The sequence below is a fragment of the Trachypithecus francoisi genome, unplaced genomic scaffold (genome assembly GCF_009764315.1).
Source record: "Trachypithecus francoisi isolate TF-2019V2 unplaced genomic scaffold, Tfra_2.0 Contig01579, whole genome shotgun sequence".
Lineage (NCBI taxonomy): Eukaryota > Metazoa > Chordata > Mammalia > Primates > Cercopithecidae > Trachypithecus > Trachypithecus francoisi.
The window spans coordinates 17,712,717-17,735,031 of NW_022681442.1; the positions used below are offsets into that span (position 1 = coordinate 17,712,717).

The 22,315-nt window shown below is 42.3% G+C and overlaps 1 protein-coding gene and 2 long non-coding RNA genes across 3 annotated transcripts in view; 2 read left to right on the forward strand and 1 right to left on the reverse strand.

The window, feature by feature from the left end:
• The window catches only part of PLEKHS1 (pleckstrin homology domain containing S1), a 30,812-nt gene extending 21,236 nt beyond the window's left edge, over positions 1–9,576 (reverse strand). Inside the window, exons 1-2 of the mRNA XM_033182223.1 lie at positions 9,498–9,576; positions 7,246–7,391 (exon numbers count right to left, since the gene is read on the reverse strand). The gene's annotated coding sequence lies outside the window, so the exon portion shown is untranslated. The remainder of the gene's footprint in view (positions 1–7,245; positions 7,392–9,497) is intronic.
• The window catches only part of LOC117066725, a 30,091-nt gene extending 11,821 nt beyond the window's left edge, over positions 1–18,270 (forward strand). The window contains exon 3 of the long non-coding RNA XR_004430469.1: positions 18,145–18,270. This is a non-coding gene — a long non-coding RNA (uncharacterized LOC117066725). The remainder of the gene's footprint in view (positions 1–18,144) is intronic.
• LOC117066721 overlaps positions 1–22,315 on the forward strand; it is a 130,032-nt gene that overhangs the window by 77,448 nt on the left and 30,269 nt on the right. The gene's annotated exons all lie outside the window — the stretch shown is intronic.

A 22,315-nucleotide genomic window follows, 5' to 3' on the forward strand; every position in this document is an offset into this window, starting at 1 on the left:
ATAAATGGGGTTTTGTCATATTGGCCAGGCTGGTCTCGGACTTCTGACCTCAGGTGATCCACCACCTCAGCCTCCCAAAGTGCTGAGATTACAGGTGTGAGTCACTGTGCCCAGTCCAATTTTTTTAAAAAGGAAAATAACAAGGAAAATAAAATGGTAAGAATGTGGAAAAACTGGAACCCTCATACACTGGTGGTGGAATGTAAAATGGTTCAGCCACTGCAGAAAACAGTTTGGTGATTTATACAAAAGTTAAACAGGGGCTTACTATATGATCCCTCAGTTCTACTCTTGGGCATATACCCAAAAGAATTGAAACAGGTACTCAAACACGTACGTGTTCACACATGTTCAAGTAGCACTTTTCACAATAGCTAAACATGGAAACAGTGCAAATGTCCATCAATTAATAAATGGATCAACACATTGTGGCATACATGGACAATGGGATGTTTGTCAGCTGTAAAAAGGAATGAAGTAATGATAAATTCTATGATGTGGGTGAACCTCAAAAATGTCATGCTGAGTGCAAGAAGCCAGCCACAAGAGGTCAAATATTGTATGATTTCATTGATGTGAAATATCCAGGATAGATAAATCCCTACAGATGGAATGCTGATTAGCAGTTAACGGGGGCTGGGGGGAAAGGGAGAACAGGGAGAAACTGCTTTATGGGTAAGCCTTTTTTCTGGAGTGGTGGTAATATTTTGAACTGGATAGAAGTGATGGTTGCACAACATTGTGAATGTGCTAAATGCCACCAAACTGTTCACTTTAAAATTGTTATTTTTCTTTAAATTCTTTTAAAAGTTAAAGAACCATTGTACTCTTTTTGTTTGTTTATTTGAGACAGGATCTTGCTCTGTCACCCAGGTGGGATGATCATGGCTCACTGCAGCTTTGACTTCACCGTGTAGCCCAGGTTGGTCCGGAACTCCTGGGCTCAAGCGATACTACTGCCTTGGCCTCCCAAAGTGCTGGGATTATAGGCGTGAGCCATCACACCTGGCCTATTCTACTCTTAAGTAAAGGAATATACAAATACAAAAACTGGTCATGAATGTTGATAGCAGCTTTATTTGTAACAGCCAAAGACTGGAAGCAACCCCGATGTTATCAACAGGTGAAAGGATTAACATATTGTGATACATCTATACAATGGAATACCATATGGGAATAAAAAGGAACAAACTATTGACAGATACAATGACTCAGGAAATTTATTGTACAACATAGTGACCATAGTTAATATATACTTGAAAATTGCTGAGAGAGTAGATTTTAACTTACTCCATAAAAATATGTGGAGTAATGCATATGTTAATTAGCTTGATTTAGTCATTTCACAATGTTTATATACATCAAACCATCATATTGTACACCATAAATAAATTGATTTTTATGTTAAATTAAAAATTAAAAAAGATCAGCCTGAAATAAAATAAAAGTACTCTGACATTCTAAAATTAAAGACTGTTTGTATTTTGAGAGATACAAACCGGCAAACCAAAAATAAAGAAATCCAAATACTAGGAAAACAAGGGAAAATATGCTCAACCTTCCTTAGTTCTGTTTTCCTGCTTTCTTCCCTTCCTTATCCTCTCCCTATCGCCTACCCTTCCTCCTCCTCTCTTTCCTTTCTCCTTCCCTTCTTTCAGTCTTGGAGCTAATACTTAAAAATGCTAACAATTGTTAATACATATTAATAGCAATATGTATCTTGTTCTTGTACTTTATATTTACGTGTTCTTAGAAAGGGAGAAATAAAAAGGAAAATGTTATAAAAAAAAAGACATAGGTAAATCTCAAGAGAATTATGCTGAGTAAAAGAAGTCAGACAGAAAGTGTTCATACTGCATGAGTATATCTATGTAAAGTTCCAGAATACACAAACTAATTTATAGGGTTAGAAAGCAGCTCAAAGGTTGTCTGGGAAAGTGTGACTGCATGGAAGAGTGGGAGGCAGGGGACCAAGAAAGTTCGTGGGGTTGATGAATATGCTCATATCTTGATTTAGGTGATAATTTTATGGGTATGTACATTTGCCAAGACTTACTAAATTGTAGACTTTAAACATGTCAGCCTACCGTGTGTCAATTACACCTCAATAAAGCTTTAAAAAAAAAATCTAACAAATTTGAATGAAAAGTAAGCATACTCCAACCATATGACCCAGCCATTTTGCTTCTAGCTAAAATAAAGAAATATATGATTTTACAAAAATTAATGCACAAAAAAGAATGCACAAATATTCATATTAGCTTTATAATAGGTAAAGACTGGAAGCAACCTGGATATTCAACAGGTGAACGAATCAACAAATTGTAGTACATCCATATAATGGAATACTACTCATCAAAACACATGAACTATTTTTGCACTATTGGTGCACTCGATACCATGGATATATTTTTTAAAAATTATGCTGAGTGAAAAAAGACAAAACGGTGTATGCTATATGATTCCATTTATGTTAAACTCTAATAAATACAAACAAACTTAGAGAGAAAGCAGAACAATGGGGACTGGGATTGGGTGTGCAGAAAAGGATTACAAACAGGCACAAGAAAACATCAAGAGTGATGAGTACGTTTACTATTTATTTATTTATTTATTTATTTTGAGACGGAATCGCCTTCTATTACCCAGACTGGAGTGCAGTGGTACAATCTTGGCTCACTGCAACCTCTGCCTCCCAGTTCAAGTGATTCTCTTGCCTCAGCCTCCGGAGTAGCTGGGATTACAGGTGCCCACCACCACACCTGGCTAATTGTATTTTTAGTAGAGACGAGGTTTCACCATGTTGGCCAGGCTGGTCTCGAACTCCTGACCTCAGGTAATCTGCCCACCTCAGCCTTCCAAAGTGCTGGGATTACAGGTGTGAGCCACCACACCCGGCCACATTTACCATCTTGATGGTTTCCCAGGTGTCACACGTATCAAATACAGGCAGACCTCATTTTGTTGCACTTCACTTTATTGTGCTTTGCATATATTGCATTTTTCTTTGTTTGCAAATTGAAGGTTTGTGGCAACCCTGCACTGAGCAAGTCTGCTGGGACCATTTTTTCAAGAGCATGTGCTCACTTAGTGTCTCTGTGTCACATTTTGGTAATTCTTGCAATATTTCAAACATTTTCATCATTATTGCATCTATTAGGGTGACCAGCAATGAGTGATCTTTGAGTAATTGTTTTGGGACAGTATGAACGGTGCCCATATGAGATGGTGAACTTAAAAAATGTGTGTGTTCTGATTGCTCCACTTACTGGCTATTCTCCCATCTCTCTCCCTCTCCTTGGACCTCCCTATTCAATGAGACTCAATAATATTGAAATTAGGCCAATGAATAACTTTACAATGTCCTCCTAGTGAAGGCCAGTGTCAAGTGAAAGGGGAGTTGCATGTCTCTCACTTTCAATTAAAAGCTAGAAAATCCTAAGGCCCTTAATTATATTAAATCTACTCTACTCATGCTCTATCAATACAACAACAAAGCCTGGGTAACAGCATATCTGTTTACAACATGGTTTAATGAATATTTCTTTTGTTTTTGTTTTTGTTTTTGTTTTGAGGCAGAGTCTTGCTCTGTCGCCCAGGCTGGAGTGCAGTGGCTGGAACTCAGCTCATTGCAAGCTCCGCCTCCCGGGTTTACGCCATTCTCCTGCCTCAGCCTCCCGAGTAGCTGGGACTACAGGTGTCCGCCACCTCGCCCGGCTAGTTTTTTGTATTTTTTAGTAGAGACGGGGTTTCACCGTGTTAGCCAGGATGGTCTCGATCTCCTGACCTCGTGATCCGCACGTCTCGGCCTCCCAAAGTACTGGGATTACAGGCTTGAGCCACCGCGCCCGGCCGGTTTAATGAATATTTCTAAGCCCACTGCAGAGACCTGTTACTTAGAAAAAAAAGAGATTGCTTTCAATATATTAATGCTCATTGACAATGCACCTGGTCACCCAGGAGCTCTGATGGAGATGTACAAGGAGATTAACGCCGTTTACACGCCTGCTAACACAACATCTAGTCTGTAGCCCCTGGATCAAGGACTAATTTCAACTTTTAAGTCTTATTATTTAAGAAATACATTTCATAAGACTATAGCTGTTATAGACAGTGATTCCTCTGATGGATCTTGGCAAAGTTAGTTGAATACCTTCTGGAAAGGATGCACCATTCTAGATGTCATTATAAATATTTGTGATTCCTAGAAGGAGGTCAAAATATCAACATGAACAGGAGTCTGGAAGAAGTGGATTCCAATACTCCCCGATGACTTTGAGGGGTTCAAAACTTCCTTCAGTGGAGGAAGTCACTGCAGATGTGGTGAAAATAACAAGAGAACTAGAATTAGAAGTGAACCCTGAAGATGTGACTGAATAGCTGCAATCTCATGATCAAACTTCAACAGATGAGGAGCTGCTTCTTATGGGATATGAAAAGAGTTTTCTTGAGATGGAATCTACAGCTGGTGAACATGCTGTGTTTATTTTTGAAATCACAATAAAGGATTTAAAATATTACATAAACTTAGTTGATAAATCAGAGTCAGGGTTTGAGAGGATTGATTCCAATTTGGAAAGAAGTTCCACTGTAGGTAAAATGTTATCAAACAGCACCACGTGCTATAGAGAAATTTTTCATGAAAGTACAATCGATCAATGTGGTCAACTTCACCGTTGTCTTATTATAAGAAATTGTCACAGCCACCCCCACCTTCAGCAACAACCTGCCTGATTACTCAGCAGCCATCAACACTGAGGCAAGACCCTCCGCCAGCAAAAATAGTATGAGTCACTGAAGGCTCAGATAATTGTTAGCAAACTTTAGCAATAAAATATCTTTAATTAAGGTATGCAAATTGTTTCCTTAGACATAATGCTATTATACACTCAACTACAGTATAGTGTACACATAACTTTTATGGAATCCAATACCTTCATGTGACTAGCTTTATTGTGATATTTGCTTGGTTGCGGTGGTATGGAAATAAGCTTGAAATATCTTGGCCGGGCGCGGTGGCTCAAGCCTGTAATCCCAGCACTTTGGGAGGCCGAGACGGGCGGATCACGAGGTCAGGAGATCGAGACCATCCTGGCGAACACGGTGAAACCCCGTCTCTACTAAAAAAATACAAAAAACTAGCCGGGCGAGGTGGCGGGCGCCTGTAGTCCCAGCTACTTGGGAGGCTGAGGCAGGAGAATGGCGTAAACCCGGGAGACCGAGCTTGCAGTGAGCTGAGATCCGGCCACTGCACTCCAGCCTGGGCGACAGAGCGAGACTCCGCCTCAAAAAAAAAAAAAAAAAAATCTCTGAGGTATGCCTGTTTATGTTTCATATCAAAACTTGTATCAAATTGTATATTTTAGATATATATATATAGTTTATTGTCTGCCAATTACAATAAACTACAATAAAGCTATTAAAAATATGGCGAATCAGCTGGGTGTGGTGCTCATGCCTATAATCCCAGCATTTTGGGAGGCCAAGGCAAGTGGATCCCGAGGTCAGGCATTCAAGACCAGCCTGGCCAAGATGGTGAAACCCTGCCTCTACTAAAAATACAAAAAAAAAAAAAAAATTAGCCAGGCATGGTGGCGGTCACCTATAATCCCAGCTACTCGGGAGGCTGAGGCAGAGAATTGCTTGAACCCAGGAGGCAGAGGTTGCAGTGAGTTGAGATCGCGCCACTACACTCCAGCCTGGGCGACAGAGTGAGACTCCGTCTCAAAAAAAAAATCTAAAATGCAGATCTGACCATGCCACTTCCATACTTAAAATGCTCAAAATGCTTCAACGTTACCTGTCATATGTGGTCAAGGTCTGGCACAATATGGCAACAACTTTCTGCAGCCTCATCCTCCATTTTCCCTTCTCCTACCTTGTAAGTATATTCAGCTCTGACACATTCTGCTTCTATACCATTTCATTGCTTTGGTCATGCCGTTCCTTCTTCTGGGATGTGCTCCTTTTTCTGATTTCTTTAAAATCCCTACTCCTCCTATAGAGTCTAGCTCAAACGCCTTTCCTATAAAACCTCTCTGGATTCTCATTGCTACTTAAATGCTTTTTCTTCTTCAGCCCCCATTGTATTTGTGCTTATTTCATGATTTCCATCACAGGCTAATCTTAATTTCCCAGCACAGTGATTTGCATGTGTTTAAGTTCCCGACAAGATTTTATTTTATATTTTTGAGAAAGAGTCTTGCTTTATTACCCAGGCTGGAGTGCAATGATGCGATCTTGGTTCTCTGCAACCTCCACCTCCCAGGTTCAAGCGATTCTCCTGCCTCAGCCTCTTCATTAGCTGGGATTACAGGCGCACACCACCACACCCGGCGAATTTTTGTATTTTTAGTAGAGACAAAGTTTCATCATGTTGGCCAAGCTGGTCTCAAACTCCTGATCTTAAGTGATCTACCTGCCTCAGCCTCCCACTAACAACATTTTAAAACTCTGAGGGCAATGACTCCTCTTTATTAATCTGTATATCCCCTGCAACCCAAAGCACAAAGACTTACTAGTAATAGGTGCTTTGTAAATATTTTTGAGTTGAATTGGATAATTTAACTTCTAAGTGACTTCATCCTAAATTTAGCTTTTCTATCCACTCACCTACAAAGAAGTGTATGAATATGAGCAAGGATATTTGAATACCATACATTGAGCTACCCTCATAATAAGCGGTAGTGATAATGCAGGCAGCTTCTCTAAGTGAGAGTTTCATGTAAAATTAAGAAAATATTCTCTAATCTTTGCTGGCCTACAGTTTGCTAAAACATCATCTTTGGGCAATGAATGGAAAATTTGGCTCATAAAAATCAGAAAATGCTAAACTTCTAGACAGGTAAACTCTTACACAATAATGAATTGAATCCAATAGTTCCTGCTACATTCCCCAAACCAAAAACATTGTCATAGAATGCTACCCATTATCCCCACCAAAACTAAGTTCTGGGGCTGGACATGGTGGCTCATGCCTGTAATCTCAGTACTTTGGGAGGCTGAGGTGGGCGGATCACCTTAGGCCAGGAGTTTGAGGCCAGCCTGGCCAACATGGAGAAACCCTACCTCTACTAAAAACATGAAAATTAGGCAGGCATGCTGGCATATGCCTGTAGTGCCAGCTACTCAGGAGGCTGAAGTTAGAGGATCACTTGAGCCCGGGAGGTTGCAGTGAGCTGAGATCGCGTCACTGTACTCCTGCCTAGGCAACAGAGCAAACAAAACAAACAAAACAAAACATACACAAAAACCACCAAGTTCTATATCCGGTTAGCTTGAAGGGAACTGTGGAGCATTTTTAATAAGAATATTTCTGTTTCTGAGATTATACCCCTCGGGTACCTGGACTCTTCTGAGGTTTGGGTTCCATGATGGCTGTGTGTCCTCCCCTGTCAAAAGGAAGGGTTAGTGTTAGTCCCCAAACAACAGCATGTGTGTTTCATTGACCAGCCACCGCTTCAGTGAGTATCGGGATCGTGCTCACGAATGTTGCTGAGATGGGTTATGAGTTTCCCATTCCCATTCTTTCTTTAGTATTTCCCTCCCTGGGCCTGAGGCTGACAGTAGCTGCGGTAACGGGGACGCATCCAAGCAGCTTGTCCTCACTCAGTGGGTGGTTCTGCGGAGGTGTTGTTGAGATGACTGAAGGAGCTGTCTTCCTTGGACTTTCTCTGTTCTTGCTGCATAAGAAGCTTTGATAAGAGAGCTAGGGGATGGCAACACCAAGAAGAGATAAGAACAGGGCAAAGGGCAGGATGCCATGGAGCCAATGCAGTCGAGAAAGCCTCACTGGCTTAGAGGAAGCGCAAGATAAGCCCTTCTCCATGCCAGAGACTCGCTTTCTCCAGGGGAAATTTAAGAATAAGGACTGCCAGGCATGGTGGCTCACACCTGTAATCCCAGCACTTTGGGAGGCTGAGGCAGGCAGATCATGAGGTCAGGAGTTCGAGACCAGCCTGACCAACATGGTGAAACCCCCGTCTCTACTAAAAATACAAAAATTAGCCAGGCGTCGTGGTCTGCACATATAATCCTACCACTTGCCTATAATCCCTCAGGAGGCTGAGACAGGAGAGTCGCTTGAACCCGGGAGGTGGAGGTTGCAGTGACCCTAGATCATGCCACTGTTTTTGAGCTGCTCTTTGTCAAAAAGCCAAAAAAATCATTTTTAAAAATAAAATATTTCTAAAGCCTTTAAAGTTTATGAAATGCATTTGTATACTCTTTTTGCGTGTTTCAGAATGGTCTCATTCTGAGACAGCTCATTTTACAAATGAAAAGCTGCATTTGAGAGAAGACTGGGTGACTTGGACCTAGGTCCCCTGGCAGAACTCCGCAGAGCACCACATTTATACTCATGGACACTCCCAAATAACATTTGCCCACCCTGTACCCTGTGGATGTCAAGTGTGCTTTGGAGGATATCTCTGTCCTTCCAGTGTCTGTGAAGTGCTCCGGAGTCATGTGTTGTGACCATTACTTGTTCATCTCCCCACCCACTGTAAAAATGAGAGGACAGATAAGGCAGTAGGGTATGGTGGTTTAGAGTGCTAGCTCTGGCATCTGGGTTTAAATTTCATCTCCATGAATTATGAGGAATGTGATCTTTGATACTTTATAATACTTTTCTACATCTCCATTTCTAATACTTCTCTACACCTCCATTTGTTCATCTGTAACATGAAGGTTATTACCACCCTCATCAGATTGCTGGGAGCATCACTGGAGACACTCTGTTGATGAGCACTCCTCAGTACATAATAGAAACTCAATAAATGCTAGTTGTTAGGTCCTTTCCAGCTCAGATATTCTATGATTCTATGGTTGTTTAATCATGGGTAGCATTTTTTGAGTACTTAATACATTCCAGACACTTCTAAGCAATATGTATATGAAAGATTTTATGTATATGTATACTTGTAATTTCACATATACATATACAATCTCATCCTATCCTCATAACCATACTCTAAAGCTTGCACTGTTTTTACAATGATACAATGCCCATTTACAGACAAGGAAACGGTTACTGGAGAGATTAAACAACTTGCCTTTGATCATGTAATGAAAAAGAAGCAGAACCAGAATTCTAACTTGAGAGCTGGCCCTAACTACTTTGTTCTTCCTCCTACCTAAGAAAGTAGAATTAAGTCTTGTCGTAGTTCTGCTTGCATTTCTTGTCGTTGCCCCAAACAAAAAAGAAAACCTTTCTGATTCAGCTGTTTGATCTCATTCAGGAGAATCTCCCCACAATCACTGCCTAACCTGTTTATTATAACATTATTTTGGATTTGGTGAATACAACATACCAAGAGGTCCATCCTGTTTCCCTCTGACTATAGTATAACCTAGGAAGCTTATGAAGAAAGAGCCCATGGAAATACTGCATATCTGCAAAATTTTCCATTTCCAAATCTGCAATTGCTCAATGCAAAGAAGCTTCTAGATCATCCCAGCCTTGGGAGTCCAAACCAGATACACCAAGCAGTACTTACTGGAAGCCAAGAGGTCGCTGGTCCAATGCTCAGGAAAGTGCTTGTCCCGAAGATTCCTAAACTCACTCCTGCTGACTCTGAGCCTTGGTGCCTGGGTAAGGATTAAGCACAAGCTGTGCTTGAAATCTGAACCACCAGGAAGTTCCCAAACTACTATTCTTGAACAGATTTTATTCTTGCCCCAAATTGAAATGGAAGCTGTGCCCTCGGGGGAAGTTCTGGGCCTTCATACCTGTGGCTTGCCGCAGAACTGCCTTGGTGTCCCAGCCCTCTAGCACGGGAAAATGATAAGCAAACATTTCATTTCAAAAATGAAAGCAAACAAATTAATAATAAAAAAAAAAATTCCTGCCAGACTTTGGACCATGGTTACAATAACCCTTATTGAGAACAATGCCAATTTACTCTCAACTGTCTACGGCGACTACCCCTGAAAAAAATTCCCTTTGCCTCCTTCAGCCATATTTTAACCAATGTCTTCCTGGGAAGGATAGAAAGGGTTCCTTTGTACCAGATGAGGAAACAAAAACCTGGTTTCTCTAACACACTTGTACATGCCAATGGTTTCCAGGAAGAGTTGCTCATTTAGCCGTAACAGAGTGTTATCATCAACAGGGTGGCACTAGGCATGTTCCCCTGCACAGCCACCAGCAGCAATTGAGTAAACCATCATGCTTAAACCTGCTGAGTAGTATCCAGCCACCAAAGGGTCTTAGGTATATTTTTGTGTATATTACAAATTTCTAGGGGAGAGGAAGAAGTGACCATGAATTTTATCCTGTCCTACTACCTTTAAAAGTAAAAGTACATCATTTTAATCCTCATCCTCATGAGGGTAGCAGGGATGGAATCAGCTCAGCCATGGATCCATTGTGTGGTCTTGGCAAGTTAACTGGAGTTCTCTGAGTCTGTTTCCTCATCTGCAAAATGGGACAGATAATACTGACTTCACAGGTTTTTTTTTTTTTTTTTAAGTTAAGTACAATTTCACATATAAAAAGCATCTAGCACAGTGCTTTATCCACAGTTAGCATTCAACAGAGGTTATTTCTTTGTTTTTCTCTTTTGCATCCTATGGAGGGTAGATGTTATTGGCTCCTTCATTTAGCAAACCTAGCTGGACTTCAGGCATACAGAAATTATTAATATATTATTTGCTTCCTGCACAGGATCAGTTTTGCTTGATTTAGGAAAAACAACTTCTTAAATTTGATATAGTTCGGATGTCCCCTCCAAATCTCATGCTGAGATGTAATCCCCAGTGATGGAGGCGGAGTCTAGCTGGAGGTATTGGGTCCTAGGGATGGATCCCTCATGGCTTGGTTCTGTGTCTGAGACAGTGAGTGAGTTGTAGCAAGGTCTTTGTTTTAAAAGTGTGTAGCATCTCCCGCAACTCTACTGCTCCCACTCTTACCAGGTGACATGCCTACTCCCTCCTCACCTTCTACCATGAGTAAAAGAAAGCGCCTTGAGGCCTTCCCAGAAGCTGAGAGATGCCAGCACTATGCTCCCTGTACAGCTTGCAGAGCCATGGGCCAGTTAAACCTCTTTTCTTTATAAATTACCAAATCTCAGGTATTTCTTTATAACAAGACAGAGAATGACCTAACAGTATTTCCTGGATGCTCTTTTAGGCCAACTTTTGACGATTCTGGAGATAGTATCTTTACATTAGATCTTTAATCAGATACTAGTTGTAGCTCTAAGTAGTTCATAAAAAGCTTGTACTGATTTCCGCTTACTTGAGAACTATAAAGTCCAGACAGACCATTGTTATAATATAGAGACCTAATCAAAAAGGGGAAGAGGGAAAGTTACTGTCAGACTTGTGTTCCTTTGGAAACTATGAGTCAGTTAGATGGGCTTTCCATCAGCAACCTGTTCATCTGTCTGTCCATCCACCTACCCACCCTTCAAACCCACCCTATTCTAGGCTTTTTTGTATTATTTTCCCATAGTATTACAAAACTCTTTGGGGGAAGAAGCCTAATAAAGCTATTTGTACTGTAGATGAACCCATAAAATAAAAACTGAAAAGCAAACAAAAACTGGCACAGACATCAAATACTAAACTTGTGAAACAAACATCCCTATGAAACACAAGCATAGGTTTTTTAAGTTGTCTCCAATGACCTGTAAACAAGGTATGGATTACCTGTCACAATAAGCAATTGCCTGTTCATCTGAAAGATCAGTTGAGTTATTCGACGACTTTGTTAATTGAGCTTCTCTGTCATGAAGATGCTCTTTAGTTCTGCTGCCTCTTAACCAAAACACAACGGAACAGTTTATATAGCATGGCAATACCTACTGCTTATTGGGGATTTTTGTTTTACATAGAATATCTCATTTAATTCTACCTTGTTGCAGGATAAATTTCATTTTTCCTAATTTTAAAGGAGGAAATCTAAATTTAGAGAGATTAAATAACTAGCTAAGGATCATGCAGCTAGTAAGTGACCCACAGAAATCAGACTGGTCTGTCTTGACTCTAAAGCCTGTGTGTGTTCTTTCATACGCTACACTATGTGAGTCCTGGGCTGAGATCAGTTGGCCTTGCTCCCGGCCTACTCTGACTGTGTGACATTGCGTAGGTTGCCAGATATTTGGGCCTTATAATCCCATTACTGTCCTTTCCCAAAGCTCTCTAAGTACCCATTCATCTCTGATTATGATTATGCCTTTGAGTCAAAGTCAAGGGCTTATTAGTGTGCAGGCCTTTTCACTCCATGCCGCATGCTCATTGTCCATGTGGATAGTAAATGTGTCCTTGTCAGTGACACTGGTAAAGGAGTGACATCAGTCACATCACTTCAAAGCATCCTTACTATACCTCTTCTCTGGAACAAGAATTCAAGGAAAGCAAGGAGAAAGCTGTACACAGAACAAAGTAATAACAAGGGTATCTTTTAGATTATGTTAAAAATGGTATCAAGGCCGGGCGCGGTGGCTCAAGCCTGTAATCCCAGCACTTTGGGAGGCCGAGACGGGCGGATCACGAGGTCAGGAGATCGAGACCATCCTGGCTAATACGGTGAAACCCCGTCTCTACTAAAAATACAAAAAAACTAGCCGGGCGAGGTGGCGGGCGCCTGTAGTCCCAGCTACTTGGGAGGCTGAGGCAGGAGAATGGCGGAAACCCAGGAGGCGGAGCTTGCAGTGAGCTGAGATCCGGCCACTGCACTCCAGTCCGGGCGACAGAGCGAGACTCCGCCTCAAAAAAAAAATAAAAATAAAAATGGTATCAAACCAAGACCTATTTTCTATCATCTGTTTGGTTGTGGTCTGAATCATCTGATGTTTGTAAAGAGAAAGGAACTGATGATATAAAGCATTTTGTGTAATTTTATGTGATTCTCTTCCGTGACTGATTTTGGAAATTGCTCTATGGTTAGGACTGTTTTAGCTGTTAAAAAAGAAAAAAAAACCCAACACTCAACAATAGTGGCTTATAATTTATTTATCATACATCATGCAAGATGTCTGGAGTGGAGCATTTCCAGACTTATTTTGATGACTCAGTGATGTCAGAACTAAGGTTATGTCTCTGATTTTCTTGGCCTTTTCCATACGGCCAGAAATTGGCTGTCATAAGTATCATGTTTCCACAACACACCATCTCAAGCAGCAGGGAAGTGTTGGGGGAAAATGAGCATTCTCCTTATGTGCTTTTCACTTCATGGAGAAAAATTTCTCCTACAAGTCCTGGATAAGACTTTCTCTTATATCTGATTGGATTGATCAGCTGTTACCTCAAGAAGACCAGTCACTGGCAAAGAGGAAATGAGATTTCATTGGCTTGCACCAATCGTGATAATTTCCCTTGCTATCTGAACAAAATTGGGGTTCTGCGAGCCAAGAAGATGGAGCATAACTGTTGCAGATATTATCATCCCTCTCTCTCTCCATCATCCCCTGCCTCCCTCTCAAGATCGTTTCCAAGAACTCTTACTCCTGGTCTCTGCACGCTGAGCACCTTGACCTTTGTACGTGCTGCTCCTCTCTCCAGCCCATTCTTCTCCTGTTTCTTCTGCTGGCTAACTACTACACATCCTTCAGTTCTCACTCAGACATCACTTCTCAGTGACTCCTTCTTTCCCCAGACAAGGCCAGATTCTTTATGACACATTATCATGGTGCAGTGTTAACTTCAGTACCCATTTTGCCATTTGTAATTTTAGATGCATTTGTCTGATTATTTGGTTAATGTCTGTCTCTTTCTCCACAAGACTGTATAATCCATTAGCACTGTGTCTGTTTCTTCTGACCAGTGTATCTCCAGTAGCTAGCTTAAATGCCCATCCATTCTTTATTTATTTACAGTGTGCCTACTATGTGCCAGGTGTTATAGATAATAGAGAAATGGAAAGATTAGTGTTTTTTGAGAGCTCATAATTTGGCCAGGGAGATCCAGAGAAAACTAACTTTAATACTCCATTAGTAATCCCTCCTACTTTACTTTTGTACCTCACTCTTATGATTACACTCTGGACCTTGGAACTACCCATTCTTGCATGACCTTTGATAACTTTGACTCTGGTGCTCCACTTTCCAACTGCAATCTCCCTTCCTTCTATGCTTTACATTTCTTAACTTCATCCTTTCCAAGACCTCAAGATTCTAGACCCTTCCTCATTCTTTCAATATGTCTGCTGAGATCAATGTCCATTACCAGCTGAAACTGCCACTCTCTCAATCCCCTGCAAAAGGACATGAAATGGGCTGAACTTTGCACAAGAGTAACCACTGATGGGATCAGGGTGAGCACCTTACCCTATGACTGCTTTTCTATTGGCTGGCTGTTGACCCAGGGAGTGGCCTGACACAAAGAACTTTGTTCAGAAGAGGCAATGGCAATGAGCCAACCCTTGCTGAAATTTTCTCTTCTCTTTGCTTCCAAGTTACTCTCTCACTTGGTTCTCATCTATACTGATCTATTTCTTTGTTTTGTTTGCTGGATTCTTTACCAGCATGCAATCCTTACTTTTTGGGGTCCCCAGAGTTCCTTCCTTATATACTGTGTTTCCTTACTTTGTAAGTATTTCTCAATGCTGCGAATACTGTGGGTCCATTGAGGTTGGTGACCGTAAATTTGGCAAGGTTCCTGATGTGTGATTTTCTCCAGTAGCCTTCAGCTGTTCAGGAGCAGGCATGGGGGAGCCAGGGCCTGGGGTTCATTTCAGCTTAGCATTTTTGCTAGGAAGATGCCACAGAAGGACAAAGGAGCAAGGGAGTTTAGGACACTTGCTAAAGAATGCTTGAAATGTTGACTTATGGAATCAGAGGGTCATAAGGATGAAATAACTAAGGACATAAAAAGGTAAAGGAGATACAAGGAGATTCTTGGGGAGAAGAATCCTGGGTGGCGATTCCTAGTGAGATGTGCCATCGAAGACAGATGGTACAAGCTGACTGAAGGATAGGAAGTAGTGCTTGGAAGGAACATGTTTGATCGATCTCAAAATAGAGAAATTGCAAGGCACAGGTAGCTATGTAGCATAGAAGGTCATTGGTGATGAGGAGGTCAAGGAACTGAGGGGCTAATGTGTTTGGCCATCCACATGGGTGTCCAGTTAATGGAGCAAAGTCCTTTTAAAGCTCTCTAAACATTTTAAAAACATGAGAAACAGAATAAAGGTAATTAACTCTACCTGCTTCCCCCAATACACATACATACCTGTGTCCATTTTTGTATCTGGATTCATCTGTTAGAGCAAAAGCAGATGTAGATGCCAAAAGAGGAGTTGGAGATCCACAGAAGATTGAAGTCAGAATCTTCCTTATTTAAAGAGAACACCTGGGTCCAGTTTCTGGGGATTAGGGAATGTACACAGGTGACAGAGGATGGTCCAAAGATTTCGGACTGGGAGTCAGCCAGTGAGACCACCACTGGGGCAGAGGAAGGGGTGATGAGTTCTCCTTCTTTTTTCTTTCATTTCTTTGCCATTGTGGCCCTGAATCTTAGTAGTTCTAACTTGGTTGGCACTGTGCCAAAAGAGTCAGTGTTGGTAAGGAAGGGGTGGCAGTGCAATTGAAGAAAAAGTGGAGTAGGAAGGAAACCCCAAATTAAGGTCCTGTGCAGTGGCCTCTTTCCCACCAGCCCATCACATCTGTACGGTGTGGTGTAACCTTGGAACCCTGTGATTCCTAGAACTCCTGTTGGTCAGTGGTGGAGCTTCCCTGCTGCTCTGGATCTCAGAGCAGCCCAATTTTTTTTTTTTTCCCCACTTCAACTGCTATCATAACAGGAGCAACCCTATTTCATTTCTGGGACCTGGAGAAGGAAGAGCATATTCCATACGGATTCTGTATGAATCATGAATTTGAGGAATCAGGTAAAGCCCAGGAAATCAGACTACACATCCCACTTAGCATCGTATTTTATTCTTCTAAAGTTTTTTATTCTTCTGAACTCAACTTCTAAATGTTTATTGTTCCAGGAGATGTATATCTTTTTAAAACGTTTTCATTCCTTTCATCTTCTATTTAAGTTGAAGGCAGTTAATAAGAAAGAAAATTTCCTTTCAGCATTTATTGGTACCACTTGCGTAACAGGCACAGTTGGGAATTGTGAAAAAAGAATTAAACATAGACTTTGCTCTTAGGGACCTTATGAACTAATATGGCAGATAAATCTGGACAGAAATAACGTGTTAGGCAGGATCCCAGCAGGAAACAGCATGCTCAAAGGATTTATGGAAGAGAATTATTGCAGGGACTGTCTACAGAGGGGCAGGGTTAAGGGAGCAGCAAGGAATGGTGGTGGGATGGTGGTACAGCAACAGTGGGAAGCTTCACCTCCTCTAGGCTTGCAGGGATGAAAGGAGGGAGAAGTGTTACCCAATTTTGATGAAAGCTGCAGTCATGAGATGAACCTACACTATAGGGGTAGTGGCCGTAGTCAAGGTATATGGTCAGTTGTCCAGCCCATGGCCCAGCATGGAGGGAGCAGGGGGGCTGGGGTAGGGTGGGATAGGGAGAAGCCAGCAAAGGAGATTAACAAGAAGCATTCAGAGGAGCATGCGGAAAACCAGGAGTGTGTGGCGTCTAGCAGTAGAGACAAGGTTTGGGTGGATGGGGGGCAGCCACCTCACATGCTGCCAAGAGGAAGGGTGAGATGGATTTGGTAGGGTAATGGCAATTGTGGCTTTGGCAAGAACCATTTGGTGAGTGGTGTGGAGCCAAAGTCTGATTGGAACAGAACAGGTTAACTAGAGAAACGGCCCATCTGTTGAGGACCCTCAGGGCAATAAAGAGTGGAGGAGAGTGGAGAGGGGCTGTGGAAGGGCAAGTGGAGAAAATCCAGAAGGAGTATAATATGAGGATATTAAGTGGTCAGTGCTGTCAGGGCAAGGCAGAGCAAGAGCATGGGGATTCAGAGAGAGCCACTCTCCCAAAGCGGGAAGAGAAAGAGACAGAGGGAGGTCTCATGGAGAAGACAGTGTCTCGGCTGGGTCCTACAGGCTGGTGTGGCCAACAGTTTCCATTTAATGCCCCCCACCCCTCCATGTCTCAATTGCCCTGGGTATCCATGGAACTTGTGGACAGCAGACACACTCTTGACCCCAGCAATGGCCCAGTCATGGTTCAGAGGCAGAGGGAGCCTCAGAGGGAAACCGGGTCAAAGGATGCATCTCTTCCTCTGGGCAGGGCCCATGGGGATGGGAGACTGTTTTGCTTCCACGAGGGAAGCCAGCCTTGCAATGAAGATGACACAGGATAAGGGCAAAACTGAAAGTCACAGAGATACAGAGCAGCAGTCAGGATGACTTGGCAAACTCTGGACCAAACTGTGCTTGAATTCCATCCTTCCTCTGCACTTTCTCATTATGGGAAACTAAAAACGTCCTAACGGTTTAAGTCAGTTTTCATTAAATTGTTTTGTGAAATGTCAAACATCTTGGATGAGAGCTATTATGATTTGGACATTACCTAATTGGCCCAAGGATGAAGATGAGGGGAGGGAGTTTGGAGGCAGAGAAAATATAAGAAAAAGGAAGGTGACTCAACATAGCATAGTATTTACTAGCATGGAGTCAGACTTCCTGGGTCCATTGCTATGTTCCATAATTTGGAGAAGCTACTCAACCTCTCTATGCCTCAGTTTCCTTGTCTGTAAAACAAGAATGATGATAGTATACTTGATAGAGATGTTATGAGGATTTAATGAACTGATATTTGTAAAGAACTTAGAACAGTGTTTGGCATACAGAAAACACATTATAAGTGCTTGTCCAATAAATGAAGGGCCTCATGTCTACTTTACAACTGAACTTGTACATGAGTCCCACCTGTAAAGAGAGGAGCTGGGCTTCCCTTAGAGTTTGAAGACTCTCCAAGTACTTTATGTAGTGGCAATGTGGGTGTCAGGTAATTCTTTCCATGTTACATATGAGTAAAGAGAGGTTTCAGGAAGGTCAAAATCATTTAAGAGAGAATCTGATAACAAACATCATGATGGAGTTAAAGCCCAGCAGACCAAGAATTAGGACACTGAGTTATATGCTTCTGCTCTGCTTCAACTCACTGAAGACCTCAGGTCTGTCCCCTTTCTTCTTCTTATGGGTATGGGGGTTGACCAGATGATCTTCAGGTACCTAACAGACTTAATAGTTTCATGATAACACCACCATAATTGATTTTCCAGTTTAGCATTTACAAAGCATTTGGACAGCGTCTTCTGCTCATGCAAAAACCTTGTGAGACAGGCATCATGGACATTATTTTCCCTGTTTTACAACCAGGTAGGGAAGCCAGCTGATGAAAGCTTTCATGTCAGGTAAGTTATCCCTGAGGGTAACAGGAGCTGAATCGCACTGGGAAACACTCGGAACGGGTGGAAAACACCTGCCTCAGAGTTATTCCATCCAGTGGGGAGGGAGCTGGGGTATTTATATATCAACCCTGTCAATTGTCAGGGGACATTAATTTATTGGCATTTCTTGCCTGTCATACATGTAGCAAAGTGGGCTCAAGGGACCAGAGGAATCCTTGGGGCAAAAACAAATGGATTCTGGTAGTTGAGAAAAGGCCAGTGCACTGACATGATTAGCATGAGGAGATATGGGCAGCCACCACCAGCATCTACTACAGTCTTCTTGGGAAGGTGCTGTTGTCATCTTTACTTGCAAATAGGCATGTAAAATGTGATTTTAGTTGAGTACATTGCTATTCTGAACTCAGTTGCCTTACATGGGAAAAGGGACTTTGCAAATGTAGTTAAGAATCTGGGGATGGGAAGATGAAACTGATTCAGGTAGAATGGGGATGCCTGTAACCTCAAGGCAGGCCCAGCATAGTCACAAGGGTCCTTACAAGAGGGAGGGGTAAGGCCAGAGCAGGGGAAAAATGCTACTCTGATGGCTCTGAAGGTAGAGGAAGGAGCTAGGAGCCAAGGAATGTGGGCAGGTTCTAGCAACTGGAAAACGAAAGGAAAATGTATTCTTCTCTAGAGCCTACAGAAGGAACCAGCCCTGTGGACATCTTGATTTTTTTTTTTTTTTTTTTGAGACAAGTCTCGCTCTGTCACCCAGGCTGGAGTGCAGTGGTATGATCTCAGCTCACTGCAACCTCTGCCTCCCAGGTTCAAGCAATTCTCATGCCTCAGCCTCCTGAGTAGCTGGGATTACAGGCACCAGCCACCACGCCCAGCTAATTTTTGTACTTTTAGTAGTGACAGGTTTCATCGTGTTGGCCAGGCTGGTCTTGAACTTCTGAGCTCAGGCGATCCACCCACTTTGGCCTCCCAAAGTGCTGGGATTACAGGCATGAGTCACCGTGCCCGGCCGTTTTTTTTTTTTTTTTTTTTTTTTTTTTTTTTTTGAGACGGGGTCTCACTCTATTGCCCAGGCTGGAGTGCTGTGGTATGATCTTGGCTCACTGCAGCCTGAACCTCTGGGGCTCAAGCCATCTTCCCACCTGAGCCTTCTGAGTAACTGGGACTACAGGTTCATGCCACCATGCCTGGCTACTTTTTGTATTTTTTTTTTAGAAATACAAAAGGTTTCACTATGTTGCCCAGGCTGGTCTTGAACTCCTGAGTTCAAGCTATCCTCCTGCTTTGGCTTTCCAAAATACTGGGATTACAGGTGTGAGCCACTGTACCCAGCCATGCTGACATCTTGGTTTTAAACTTCTGACCTCCATAACTCAAAGAGAATCAATTTGTATTGTTTTAAGTCCCTAAATTTGTGATAGTCTGTTACAGTAGCATTTGGAAACTAATACAGAGACAGTGGATGGATATTGGGTGGGTTAATGGAAGAGTCTACCACAGATATCTAGCAGGTATCTTAAACAGCTTGCATAAAACAGAAATTTTGATTTTCATCATCCTTACCTCTTGCATCAAAGTTGTTCCCAATCTCAGGAAACAGCCCCGTGTCATCCACCTGCTTAAGCCAAAAACCTTGAGGTCATCCTGGATTTCCAGCCTGTTTTTGTTTAGTTTTGAGATGGAGTCTCGCTCTGTCACCCAGGCTGGAGTGCAGTGGCGTGATCTTGGCTCACTGCAACCTCCGTCTCCTGGGTTCAAGTGATTCTCATGCCTCAGCCTTCCGAGGAGCTGGGACTACAGGCTTGTGCCACCAGCCCGGCTAATGATTTCTAGCCTTTCCTCACATTCCCACCTCAAATTTATCAGCAAATCCTACTGGCTCTTGCTCAGTAAGTGTATACTTATCCCCAGACTCACTGAGTTATATATATTAAATATGCAACAGCTTTTTGCGTGTCAATCATACCTCAATAAAGTGGTTTTTTTAAAAAAGGCCACACCCAAATCGGACGCCTTCTCATGACCCATTCCACCTGCCATCATTTCCACCTAGGTCATGACAGCAGCAGTCTCCATCTGGCTCCCTGCTCCACTCATTCTCCTGCTAATCCATTCTCCAGAGTGTCTTTCACAATCGTGCATCAGATCCTGTCACTCCCCTGCTCCAATCCCTGCAATGGTTTCCTGTTTCATTAGAAGGAATCTAATGTGCTTGCCACGGCTGAAAGCCTGACTGATCTGGCCCTGCCTGCCTTTTGCCCCTGCTTTCACACCCTGCTCTGCAATACTGGCTTTTTTTTTAAGTTATTATTTTATTTTTCTATAAGTTATTGGGGTACAGGTGGTATTTGGTTACATAAGTTCCTTAGTGGTGATTTGTGAGATCCTTGTGCATCCATCAGCTGAGCGGTGCACACTGCGCCATGTATGTTGCCTTTTAGCCCTCATCCCCCTCCCACTCTTCTTCCCAAGTCCCCAAAGTCCATTGTATCATTCTTATGCCTTTGCGTCCTCATAGCTTAGCTCCCACATATCGGTAAGAACATATGATGTTTGATTTTCCACTCCTGAGTTACTTCACTTAGAATAAGAGTCTCCAATCTCATCCAGGTCACTGCAAATGCTGTTAATTCATTCCTTTTTATGGCTGAGTAGTATTCCATCATATATACATATATATATCTCTCACAGTTTCTTTATCCACTCATTGATTGATGGGGATTTGGGTTGGTTCCCATGATTTTGCAAGTGTGAATTGTGCTGCTATAAATATATGTGTGCAAGTATCTTTTTCGAATAATAACTTCTCTTCCTCTGGGTAGATAACCAGTAGTGGGATTGCTGGATCAAATGATAGTTCTACTTTTAGTTCTTTAAGGAATGTCCACACTGTTTTTGTAGCAGCTGTACGAGTTTACATTCCCACCAGCAAACCCTGGCTTTCTTGATGCTTCTCAAAGAGGCCCAGGTGGTAGCTGCCCCAGGGCCTTTGCATTTGCTGCTTGCTCCACCAAGAACCCTGCTCTTTCACACAGCCATGTGGTCCACTCCCTCACTCCACTCTGGTGTCTGCCCAGCTATATTCTCCTCAAAGAGGCCTTTCCCAGCCACTCTGTCTGACATGGACTCCTCTCTCCCATGTCACTGTTTCTGAGCTCCTTCTCCTACTTCATCTTTCTTTATAACCCTCCTCTCTCTGTCACTCTCTCTAGAACTGTCTGTCTTCCCTACTAAAAGGTAAATCCTATGAGGACTAAGATTGTTTTGTTCAGTGCCAACAACAGTGCTTGGCACACAGTTCAATAAATATTTGTTAGTTGAAACACACACACACACAGGCACACACATATGGTTATTTATATGATGACTTCCTTTTGGATGTCATGGACAGTTAAGGGTAAGTGGTGACTTCCCACGTAGCTGTGGTTTACCTAGAACACGGATTTGTGCATTTTTACAGAGCCACCCACATCTCTCATATCTTTATGCCTGAAAGAGAAATTGGTCTTCAGCTCCCACAAGTCCTGTCAAGCTGGAAGAGAAATTGTGAACCAACTGTGTAATTTCATTGAAAATACAAATCCTGCAACACAGCCCCTTTCAATCACAAAAGGATCTTTTTGTGCTCTCAAATGAGAGGGACCATTGTCCCTGTTGGGTACGTGGGACACTGTTAGGTGCTGGCTGATTATAGCAAACTCTTACCTGGCATTCTTAATCAACTATTTCTAGCACATGCCCAAATTTCCTGTTTTTTAAAGTGATCATGCTCTTTTGCCCTTGGTACTTATTTTAGTGTTTTAAAACATACATTTTTGAATAAGCTGATAGAATATATCTATTTTTTTTTTTTTTCAAATTCTCTCCTGCTTTTTGTTTTGTTTTCTCTTTCCTCTTCCCCCTCTTATAACCAGTCTCATAAAAGGTGTAGCTATCCCTTAGGACTCTCCTTATGCTCTGAAGTTTCTGAACTGTTCAGCTCACCCCTTTGGGACTATTCTACCACTGGTGAGAAGCTTGGCTGCAAATGGGAATCTCCTGG